This window comes from Kogia breviceps, chromosome 7 (genome assembly GCF_026419965.1).
Source record: "Kogia breviceps isolate mKogBre1 chromosome 7, mKogBre1 haplotype 1, whole genome shotgun sequence".
Taxonomy (NCBI): Eukaryota; Metazoa; Chordata; class Mammalia; order Artiodactyla; family Physeteridae; genus Kogia; species Kogia breviceps.
Window position 1 is genome coordinate 10,835,338 of NC_081316.1, and position 12,124 is coordinate 10,847,461.

Consider the following 12,124-nt stretch of genomic DNA (forward strand, 5'->3'; position numbering starts at 1 on the left):
CCTTACTGCTGTTGGAGGTCTTTGATCCTTGGGGTCAGGATTTAGGATTCATGGGTGGATGGCTTCAGTCAGAACTGGACAATGGTTCTGCACCTTTCCTGTAAGTAAACATCTGGAGTCTAGAATTTTAGTGGCTCTAAGATTCAACAATGTGACAGCCCTGCAGCTCCTCTTATCTATTCAAACAGGCCACCTAAAGAGAATCTGTACTCTGTAAATGTCCTGGGGCAACTTTTCCCTTTCCCTCTAATTGATATGCAGTATCTATAAAACTCCCAGATCCATCCACTTTGTTTCCACCTAAGATGTTTTACCGCACAATTATTTACACACAGGAAAAGAAAAAAAACAAACCATGAAGCTCCCCACCAAAGGGTAATGAAAGAAAGAAAGAGAACTAGTCTCTGATACTAACTAGTCTCTAATAAGAAGCACCATTCTTGCAGCATTAGCCACAATAGCTCAGAGATGGAAGCAACCTAAACATCCACTGGATGAAGAATATGTGGATCGGACTTCCCTGGTGGCGCAGTGGATAAGAATCTGCCTGCCAGTGCAGGGGACACGGGTTCGAGCCCTGGTCCGGGAAGACCCCAGATGCCACGGAGCACCTAAGCCCATTCACCACAACTACTGAGCCCGTGTGCCTAGAGCCCATGCTCTGCAACCAAAGAAGCCACTGCAACCGCAACAAAGAGTAGCCCCCGCTCACCACATCTAGAGAAAGCGCGGGTGCAGCAACGAAGACCCCCAACGCAGCCAAAAAAAAAGAATATGAGGATAAAGAAAATATGGCATATCCATACAACGGAATATGATTCAGTTTTAAAAAAGGAAGGAAATCCTGCCATATGCTACAACATGGATGAACCTTGAGGACATTATGCTAAGTGAAATAAGCCAGTCCCAAAAGACAAATGATGTACAAGTCTACTGATGTGAGGCATCTAAAGTAGGGGAACTCTTAGAGAGTAGAATGGTGGTTGCCAGGGGCTGGAGGGAGAGGGAACAGGGGCTTTGCTGTTCAACAGGTGCAGTGTTTCAGTTTTGCAGGATGAAAAAGTCTTAGAAATCTGTTGCACGACCATGTGCATATAGTTAACACTTCTGCGCTGTACACTACAAATGGTTAAAAGGGTAAATTGTATAGGTTTTTTTTTTTTTACCACAATTCTCTTAAAAAGCACCATTTGTGGGCAACAAGTCCGTCCTAGGGATTTCCCAGGAAATCCCACCATAACGTTACACAATGGGCATTGTTTTCTTCACTTCAGAAAGGGAAGAAAGGAGAGGTCCAGAGACATACTTGAACCTGTGGCCATCGGACTCCAGCAGCCATGCTTTCTCACCACTGCGCAGACCCCTCCACGCTCACGTGGGACTGGGCTGGTGACCGCCGCGCCACAGATGAGAGCAGAGAGAAGTTTCTCTGGTTTTGTAAGACTTTCCAGGTCAAACCACCTCCCCCAACGTGTTAACAGTCTCCCCCAATATGTTCCCCACTTCTTCCTTTGTAATAGAACCCCTGAGTTTTAGCTGGTTACCTGGTCACGTGAAATAAAGACTTCCTCCCCTGAAATTAGCTGTGGCCATGTGACTAAGTTCTGGCCAATGGGATGTAAGGAGAAGAATCATAGGTAACTTCTGGAAAGTCTCTTTATTTTTTATTATTATTATTATCATTTTAAATTTATTTTTGGCCATGCCGTGCGGCATATGAGATCTTAGTTCCCTGACCAGGGGTCGAACCCGTGCCCCCTGCAGTGGAAGCTCGGAGTTTTAACCACTGGATGGGCCACCAGGGAAGTCCCTGGAAAGTCTCTTTTAAAGAGGGGCATACCCACACATTCATTGTAGGACATTTATAAAATGTGGACAAAAAATGATAATGGTCCAAAAATAAATATTTTTTTTCATAAATTTATTTATTTAATTGTGGCTGCATTGGGTCTTCATTGCTGCGCGCGGGCTTTTGCTAGTTGCGGCGAGTGGGGGCTACTCTTTGTTGCAGTGTGTGGGCTTCTCACTGCAGTGGCTTCTCTTGTTGCAGAGCACGGGCTCTAGGCACACGGTCTTCAGTAGTTGTGGCTCACCGGCTCAGTAGTTGTGGCTCACGGCTCTAGAGCACAGGCTGCAGACTCAGTAGTTGTGGCACATGGGCTTAGTTGCTCTGCGGCACGTGGGATCTTCCCAGACCAGGGCTCAAACCCAAGTCCCCTGAATTGGCAGGCAGATTCTTAACCACTGCGCCACCAGGGAAGCCCCCAAAATAAATATTCTTAATAATTTAATGTAAAAAAAAAAGGGGCACACCCTTCTTCAGTCCTTCTTCCTGCCCTCTATTGGCTGGAATAAAACATGATGGCTGGAGCTTGAGTGGCCATAATGGGTCATGAGGTAGAAACTAATATTAACTGATAACCCCAACCATAGCATGTTGATACCATCGTGTGAGGCCCTTGCACACAATGAGGGCATCTGATTTATTGATGCTACATATGTTACATATGAGAGAAATCTGAAATCATCCCATTGATCCTGACAGGTCTAGTAGGACCTAGATCCTTCAGTGCTTATGGTTGGATGAAATCACAAGATCCATGTGCCCACAAATAAATTATAGAGGTTCTGAAGACAAACATGTGTAAGTTAGAAGCCGAGATCATTGACTTCTCCCATTTTCCCATCCATTCATTCATTCAACAAGTGTAATTTGAGTGCTCACTATGTGCTAGGCACTGTTGTAGCCCTGGAAATATAGTGTCAAACAAGACAGACAGAGTCCTTGTCCCCTGAGATCATGCACTTTTATGGACTGATAATATCTTCCTTCTACTTCCCACCAGGTGGTATGAAATGTCCCATGTATGTGGGAGGTGGGGGCGGGGGTAACAGGAACGTGGGAGGAATTTTGAAATATGGCCAAAGGGGAGCAATTTTCTCTCACCCCAGATTTCCTGAGAAAGTCCATTTTGGACCCACAGAGGAGACATTCCTATGTCTTGTTCTGGCTTGTGCTGGGGGTAAGGACTGAGTCAGAGCTACAATATGAGATCAATAAACTCACCTAAGAATCCACCACCCGAACCAGTTCTTTAAGTTTCTCCAGGGTCGGGACTCCCCGGTGGCGCAGTGGTTGAGAGTCCGCCTGCCGATGCAGGGGACGCGGGTTCGAGCCCTGGTCCGGGAAGATCCCACATGCCGTGGAGCAGCTAAGCCCATGCGCCACAACTCCTGAGCCTGCGCGTCCGGAGCCTGTGCTCCACAACAAGAGAAGCCACTGCAATGAGAAGCCCGCGCACCACAACAAAGAGTAGCCCCCACTCACCGCAACTAGAGAAAGCCCACGTGCAGCAACAAAGACCCAATGCAGCCAAAAAATAAAAATAAAATAAAAATTTAAAAACTTAAAAAAAAAAGTCTCTCCAGAGTCCCAAAGGGCTCCACCTACCAAAAATGATTCCTGGCATTAGTACTGTCAAATGTGGTAAGAAGTTCACCAGTGGGGATGTTTTCTAAACCAAAATCATGGCACAAGATCTGAGAAGTTCCCATCCCTGTGGGATCCACTAAAACTGAAAACTTTTGAAATCAGAACTCTCCCCAAATATAGATTTGGAGCCTATGGCATTGTATCATACTAGCTAGGCCCATCACCCTAAAACCCTTTTGCTGCTAGAAATTAATAAATCTTAAATTAATAGTTTGCAACACTATTCACAATAGTCAAGATGTGGAAACAACTGTCCATAGACAATGAATGGATAAAGAAAATGTGATAAAGTCGTACATGGAATATTATTCAGCCTTAAAAGAGAAGAAAATTCTGCAATATATGAAAACATGGGTGAACCTTGAAGATATTATGCTAAATGAAATAAGCCCATCACCGAAAGACAAGTACTGCATGATTCCACTCACATGAGGTTTCCAAAATAGTCAAACTCTGAGAATCAAAGAATGGAATGGTGATTGCCAAGGGCTGGATAGAGAGAGAAATGGAAAATTCCTAATCAACCAGCATAAAGTTTCAATTAGCCAGATGAATAAATCCTAGAGATCTGCTGTACACCATTGTACCTATTGTCAATCATACTGTATTGTATCCTTAAAAATCTGTTAAGAGGGTAGATCTCATGTTAAGTGTTTTTTAAGTATTCTCACCAAAATAAGATAAATTAAAAAAAAAAAAAAAAAAAAAACTAGCAGTGAACTGACAATTGATCCTGCACTACTCTAGACATTCTGATTGTTGCTCCTGAGAAACTTTTGTTCCATCTGGGGAGATAGAACAAGGAAAAATAAAAAAGCACAATCTCTGCTCTAAGGGAGGCTCTTGGCCTGGTGGGGAATCAGACATAAACTAACCGTAACTGCACGAGGCACAAGGTGCAGCTAGAAAGGCAGGTGGGGTTAAGTTTGGAGGGCATCGAATGCCGTGCAAAGAAGTTTGGAATGTAGTCTCTGTATGAAAGTCTCACCTGAACTGATGAGAGGCTATGCCATCACGATATTTAGGAATATCTAAATATTCCTAACCGTAGGAATATCTCCTACGGTTCTATAGATCCCATGTTGCAGAGGGTTCCAGAGGGCTCACACGATCCTCTTGAAATGTACACCAAAACACAAAATACAGATTTTTCCAGAAAGAGTTACCTTACCCATAGATTTCATCAGCTTTTTTAAAAAGGGTCCAGAGACTTCCCTGGCGGTTCAGTAGTCTCTGGTTGGGGAACTAGGATCCTGCAACTCCATGCAATGAGGCCAAAAAAATTTTTTTAATAAAAAAAATGAAAAAAGGGTCCATAACCCAGTAAAGGTTAGAAAGCATTGTCTAAGCACTAAGGAGCCATCACAGCTTGGGGCAGATGATCTGAAGTCTGTGTTGTAGACTCACACTCTGATGGAGTGGAGATTGGAAAGAAAGTTTTTCAGAAGATGATCCAAAACCCCAAGGTGGATGTTAAGCTGACAGGGTAATGGAGAAAACAGGACATGTCTGAGAGGTAGAATGCACAGGAGTTAGGGCAATTCTGGATGAAGGTGGCATAGGGAAAGGAAGGTAAGGATTCGAATTTCGATTGGAATTCTAAGGAGAAAGACGTCAAAGAAATTATGACTGACTTCCAAATGACACAATTTCTTTTAGTCTGCCTTAGAGACAGAAGGAATATTTTCACAAAACCAGTCCGGGGTGCCTTTCAAAGGACAAGGTCACCAGGGAGTTTGCCAGAATTTCACTTTGTCTATGGTATGTTTTGATATGAGAGTCAGATACAGTATTCTCATCCTCTAAATCATGTGATTCACATCCAGAAATTCTGTAAGATTCTAATGACTTGGAGGAAAACCTAGTTACTTGCTTGGCTGTATAGTTAATATTGTATTTCATTGGGTCACCTTAGAGCATCCCCCATCTTTGTGAAGGAAAAAGGTATCTCCTATGGTTCTATGGAACCCATGTTGCATGGGCTCTTCCAACCTCCACAGCAAGTAAGGAAGATCAAAAATGACTTCAAGGTTTTCACCCTAAGCAATTGTGTTATGCTTTTGACTGCAAAACAGAATCAAGGAAGAGAAGCAGGTCTGTGGGGAAGATGAAGGTAAGATAATTAAATTGGGTCTGGGCAAACTGAATCCGAGGTATTTCTGAGACATTTTATCCTTTAGGAACCTTTTGGTTGTGGGTGGTGGAATCCATCTGAAAGCGATATAAGTAGAAGGAATGTCTGGGCTTACATAACTGAAAACTCGAGAGGTTCTGCTGCAGGCATGGCTGTATCAGGTTCTCACATGATGTTATCAGGCATCTGTCTCTCCCCATCTCTTGCCTTCTTGTTCCTGATTATGTTTCCAGTTTAGGCAGATTCTCCTCCACGAGGCAGTGGTTATGACCAACGGCAGTTTCAAGCTTACCCTCTTCTGCCAGCAAAACAATGCCAGCAATTCCACTCTCTCCAAAGTTCTGGCAAACATCTCAGGTCTAATTCTTTTTTTTTTTTTTTTTTTTAAACGCATGCATGTTTTTGGTTTTTTAAAATTAATTAATTAATTAATTAGGCTGCATTGGGTCTTCGTGTTGCTGCGCGCGGGCTTTCTCTAGTTGCCGCGAGCAGGGGCTACTCTTCGTTGTGGTGCGTGGGCTTCTCATCGCGGTGGCTTCTCTTGTTGCGGAGCATGGGCTCTAGGCACGCGGGCTTCAGTAGTTGTCGCATGTGGGCTCAGTAGTCGTGGCTTGTGGGCTCCAGAGAGCAGGCTCAGTAGTTGTGGCGCACGAGCTTAGTTGCTCTGCGGCGTGTGGGATCTTCCCGGACCAGGGCTCGAACCCGTGTCCCCTGTATTGGCAGGCGGATTCTTAACCACTGCGCCACCAGGGAAGCCCCTCAGGTCTAATTCTGATTGACTTTGATTAGATACCCATCCTTGAATCAATTATTGTTGTTTCATTGGCTAAATCTTCTGTGGTTGACAGCCTCAATTATGTCCCCCAGTGATCCTGCTTCCTAGATTCATACCCTTGTCTTATCTTCTCTTGAGTAACTTACTTCTAACCAACAGACTATGGCAATGTTGAGGGGTTGTCAGTTCTGTGATTAGGTTACGAAAGACTTTGACCTCCATCTTGCTAGCAGACTCTCTCTTGCTGGCTTTGCTGATGCGAGCTGGAATGTTGGAGACACCCACATTGCAAGGAACTGAGGGTGGCCCACAGCCACCAAGGAACCGAGACCCTCAGTCCAGCAGCACTTGAGGAACTGAATCCTGCCAACAACTCTGAAAGTTAACATGGAAGCAACTCCTTCCCCTTTGAGCCTTCAGATGAGACCCCAGGCCTGTGTGATACGTTGACTGCAGCCTCATGAGAGACCAGAGACCTGCCCAGACTCCTGACCCACAGAAACTGTGAGAAAATAAATGTGTGTTGTCTTAAGCCATTAAATTTTGGACTAATTTGTTATACAGCCATAGACCTAATACACGTGGGTTGTGGGACTACCCCTGAAGAGGCAGGTGAGCTCAGCCTCGTGTGAACCATGTGGAATGAAAGTAGAGAACAGCTGTTCTCCTTGGAGGAAAGCTAAGGTGTAGTTACTAGAAGCAGGATGGAATTCAGGCAGGCAAGAGCACCTGATACGTACTTCATATGTCTACTCGGGAATGTCAGGAAGCAGCTGCAAACATACCTGGAGATATACTAGGTTGGCCAAAAAGGTTGTTTGGCTTCTTTCACGTTATGGGAAAACCCAAACGAACTTTTTTGCCAACCCCAATAGACTTGGCAGTGATTCATGCACAGGTGATTGTTGAAACTGTAAAAATGGATGAAATTGCCCTGAGAGAGAGAAGGGCCAAGGGCAGATCTCTTAGGAAGAGCAACAATTAAGGGGTAGATGGAAGAAGAGGCAAAGGTGAGTAGGTGAGGGGCAGAGGTATAGGATGATGTGCTCGGTATTGAACAAATTGACCAGATTGTCTGGTCCGTAAGACAAGCATCCGGGGAGGTGCGGCGCACCGTTAGAAATGTGGGCTTTCCGTTCAGAAGTTGTACCTTGGGAAGCCACCAACGTAAATGAGGGTGTTGAAATCTGGTACGTGGATGATTTTGTCCAGTGAGAAGCCTTGAGGGGAGAAGAGGTCATGGACAAATCCTTGCAGAATGTGTATTTAAGCAGCAGGGGAGGGAGGAAGACCCACAGGAAGGGACCTGAGAAGGAATAGTTGGAGACAGAAGAGGCAATTCAGGACTGGTCTGGTCTCCCAGAAACCACGAGCACTTCAAGACTGATACAGTCAAGAGAGGCAGAAGCTACAGAGAGGTTGTGTGCGATGAGAGTTGAGGAAAGAATGATGGACCAGCGATGAGGGGGCTCGTGGTGGTCCTAGTGGGAAACATTCCAGGGAAAGTAGGGGCGAAAGCCAGATTGCATAGATTGAAGAGTGGGTGGGACATGAAGGGGAGAGGTGGCAAACTGGCCAGCATTGTGAGAAGTTTCACGGTGGGTTATGGGAAGATCTGAGCATATGTGTAGGCTGAGGGCGAAAGTCTGGGCTGCGCCTTTCCACTCTCATCTCAGGGTCATTTCAGTTGACGTCCCTGAGTTCTGTTACAGCTTTCTGAGATGACAGGGTCCAAAACTGTCCACAAACCTTTGTTGTAAAGAGCCAGCTAGTAAATATACGAAGCTTTGCCAGCCATAGGGTCTCTGTGGTGACCTCTCAACCCTGCCATCGTAGTGGGAAGGCAGCCATAGGCCATATGTAACCAATGAGCAGGGCTGTGTTCCGATGGACCTTATTTACAAAAAAAAAAAACAAAAAAAAAAAACACCAAACAAAAAAAAGCCACACACACCAAAGACAAACAAAAAAAACCCCCAACAGGCAAAGGGCATGATTTCATCTGTGGGCTATAGTTTGCTGACCCTTGCTCGAGGCTCACGGAAGGGGTTTGGAGATTCAATAAATAGGGCAACTGATGAAGCAAGGATAGCATCAAGACCTCAGGGAAATGGGTTTGCCTCAGAAAGAAGATTCTTGCATCCATTTGGACACTCGCTGCTCTCTGACTTCCTCTTCACGTGTCTGCCTTGTAACCCTCCACTATAGGCACCTTGGGGCTAGGAATGTTTCCCAGCAATGATTCCAGAGGCTTCCGCACAGGAAGCCCGCAGACACATAAGCAGTTGAGAGGAGACACAAAGGCGCCTTATTGTGGAAGGAGGGGAAAGGAGAGAGACACATATGGAAAGGTCTGTGTCACCTCAGTGAGTTAGGAGCCATGAAGCCAAGTTCCTTCCACTGATGTTTAAGCAGAGAGGCAACATGTCTCTAATGCTCCAGATTGAGTCCTTCCAAGAGGCAGAGGACTGCGGTAGAAGGTCTTGCTGTCTCACAAGTGGTATACTGGAGCCTGGGGAGGACTCTGGAGATTAGGGAGGAAGGCAAAAGGACACCTCCAGAATCATCCTAGACACACTGTGAGATGGCGAGGAAGAAAGGGTACTGCAGAGCCCAGGAGCACTCTGGAAGTCCGGAGCGGGGAAGAGGGAGAGAAGAATGTAAGAGGGGCTAGAGGCAAATAGCCCCTGGGTATTTTTTTTTTTTTTTTTTTTGTGGCCGCACTGGGCATCATTTGAGTTCCCTGACCAGGGATCGAACCTGCGCCCCCTGCTGTGGAAGCACAGAGTCTTAACCACTGGACCGCCAGGGACGTCCCTTGGCCTCCATTTTAAACTCCTGAGATGGGATGGGGCTGTACAGAGGTTTAAAAGGTGGTAAGTGAAAAAGGAAGCCTTTTTTTTTTTTTTTTTTTTTGCCGCTCCGGGGCATGTGGGATCTTCCCGGACCGGGGCGCGAACCCGCGTCCCCTGCATCGGCAGGCAGGCTCTCAACCACTACGCCACCAGGGAAGCCCGGAAGCCTTCTTTATGCAGCTCACACCTGGTCACAGGGAATCCAGAGACTGGAGACTGAGCTGAGAGGGACCAAAGAGAGTCCATCCCCTCGTGGGGAACCGGAGTCCACTCTGCCTCGGGAAGGGTGTTTGTGGAACACAAATGGTGGCCTTCAGACTAAGGTAGAAGCTGCAGAAAGCTGAGGGTGGAGGCACTGGGGTAGCTTGATGAATAGGTAGGAGGCATGTCTTGGCCGGGGAAAAGGGTAAGGGCATCTTCAAGAAAAATGATGTCATTGGAGCTGAGCCGAGGCTAGAGGGAAGTGTTCAAGACCTCCACAACCTTTCTCGGCCTGACTTTCCATCCTCGCTCTTCTCCTTCCTATATCCTAGGTTCCTGCTGAATTTACAACCCATTCTAAGCACATACCACCATTTCCCCACCTTCCAGCCTTTGTGTTGTTTCCTCTCCTTTTGCCATTGCCTGGTCTTCCTTCCCATCTTGTCTTTAAATCCTTTCTGGTCTTCAAGTCTTAGATGCTACTTCCTCCAGGAAGCCTTCTTAGATTCTATTCCCAACTGGGAGCCATCCTTCCCTCCTCCGAACTCTTTATCTGTCTGTCACCAGAGAAGTCATTTAGCAATTTTCACCTGTAATAAAGAAGTGCTGAGGACAGAAGCCATTCTCCAGGCGGCTCTGTGTCTTCCCCTTACCCACAGCACACCACCCAGGCAGACGCCCTCCACAAGTGGGGACCGGACAAGGATCTGTACAAGCTCAGGCAGGTGCTACAGTCCCTTTTACCAGCTCCTGGGGCTGTTCTGTCTGCTGGGTTAGGGCCCTGTACGCACCAAGCCTGTAACTACCAGAATCCTGCACACCCTGCACCCCTCCTCCTACGGAAGCCCCAGCTGCTTGCTAATTCTGCTTCCTGCTTAACCCAAGGATAGACCCAGGCTCACTCTTCCGTCTCTCGGCTGGCTTTCTCTCCTCATGCTGGGGAATGCCACAATGGGGGTCTCTTAAGCACCTTGATTTAGGAAGCAGGCTCTGAGCTACCTATGTTCTTACAACCCAGGAGCTCTGGGTATTCACATGCTAGGTGGACAGCCTGTCTGCCTCTCCCATGGAGCTGGCTATCCCTTGGTATCAGCCATATTGGCTGATTTCAACCCGTTCACTTTTGGCCTGGGCCAGAGAAGTGCATTTCGTGAATTAACTTAATGGTGTATGCGTGGTGGTGGGCATATAAGAGCTCCAAAGAGATGCACTAAGTTTATTGTGTTAAATTGCTGTGTGCCCTTGGGCAAGTGACACCCCCCACCCTAACTCCTATCAATATCTTGGCTTCTATCTTTGAAAAAACAAGAAGGTTGGCCAAACTTGCAAATCCTGCTAGCCCTAGTCTTCCGTGTGTCCTGGGTGGGTGCATCTCAGCTCCCGCAGACCAGATCGACAATCATAAGAAAAGGGTTCCTGGCAAAGGTGACAGGGATTCGAACCTCATCTCCTAAGCATTCGATGCCCTCGGTGATTTACAATTTGGATCTGGGAGATTTGGCACCTGAAGACAAAGAGAAAGGATTTTTTTTTTTTTTTTCCCAGCAACATTCCTAGAATGTTGTTCACCAGCAGGACCACTGGGATTCTCGGCCTGCACTGTCCAATATGGTAGCCACTGGCTACATGTGGCTATTTAAAAGTGATTAAACTTAAATAAAATTAGAAAGCCATTTCCTCAGTCACAGTAGCCACATTTCAAATGCTCCGCAGCCACATGTGCCTAGTGGCTACCATATTGGATGATGCAGCATAGAGCATTTCCATCTTCACACAGAAACTTCTATGGGAAGTTCTGGATCAAACTTTTGTAAATCAGGAAACTGAGGCCCAGAGAGGAGATATGACCTGGCGAAGCATGTTATGGCCGATCTGGACCTAGAACAAAGGTACCCCATTCCCAGGCCTGACTCATTGCCCTACCCCCTGCTGCCTCCTTCCTCTAAGTCCCTGCGGGCTCCCAGCTCAGAGCCCCTCGTGGGTCCAGCACAGGGCCAGGCGGCTGCGTTGGTCGGTCCCAGGGGATGTTTGTGACTGAGCAGAGCTCCAGATGCTGCACATTCCTGGTAGGGTCAGACCTGCCCTGCGGCGATCGGGGACTTAGCCTCTCAGAAGAGCGTCGGATATTCTTTCCGGAGCTGCCCTCTTCCTGCCCGGCCCACGGGGCTGGTCGGTTCAGGAGCGCTCTCGGACCGCCTTGGGTGAAGCTGAAAGGCTGCGTGGATTCCCTGTTGGAGAGGTACTTCTGAGGGTTCGGAGACAGGCAGGAAATTGCACCTCTTGCATCTTCTAAGGTCTCCAGGTCCAGCACAAGGGGCATCTGGGAACAGGGTTTCCGCCGGTCCAACGTTGGGGCCGCGTTTGGCGGGAACCGGATCTGCCCTCACCTGCAGCCCTGTGGCGGGTGGGATGTGAAGAGCGGGGAGACCCGCGTCGGGGGTGGAGGCATGGGGGGCTGAGAGGCCAGGGGAGGGGGCGCCCGGGAGCGCCCTGACCTCGCCGGCTGCGGGGAGGCGGAGGGGATGGGGGTTGGGGGAGAAGAGGGGAGCCTGGCAGCCAATGGGAGGAGGGATCTCGTTTCAAAAGGGTTAACCCACAGCCAATGGGAGCCTGGGGGAGCGGATCCTGCTCACTCCATTCAAGAATCCCAAGTATTCAAGATGGAC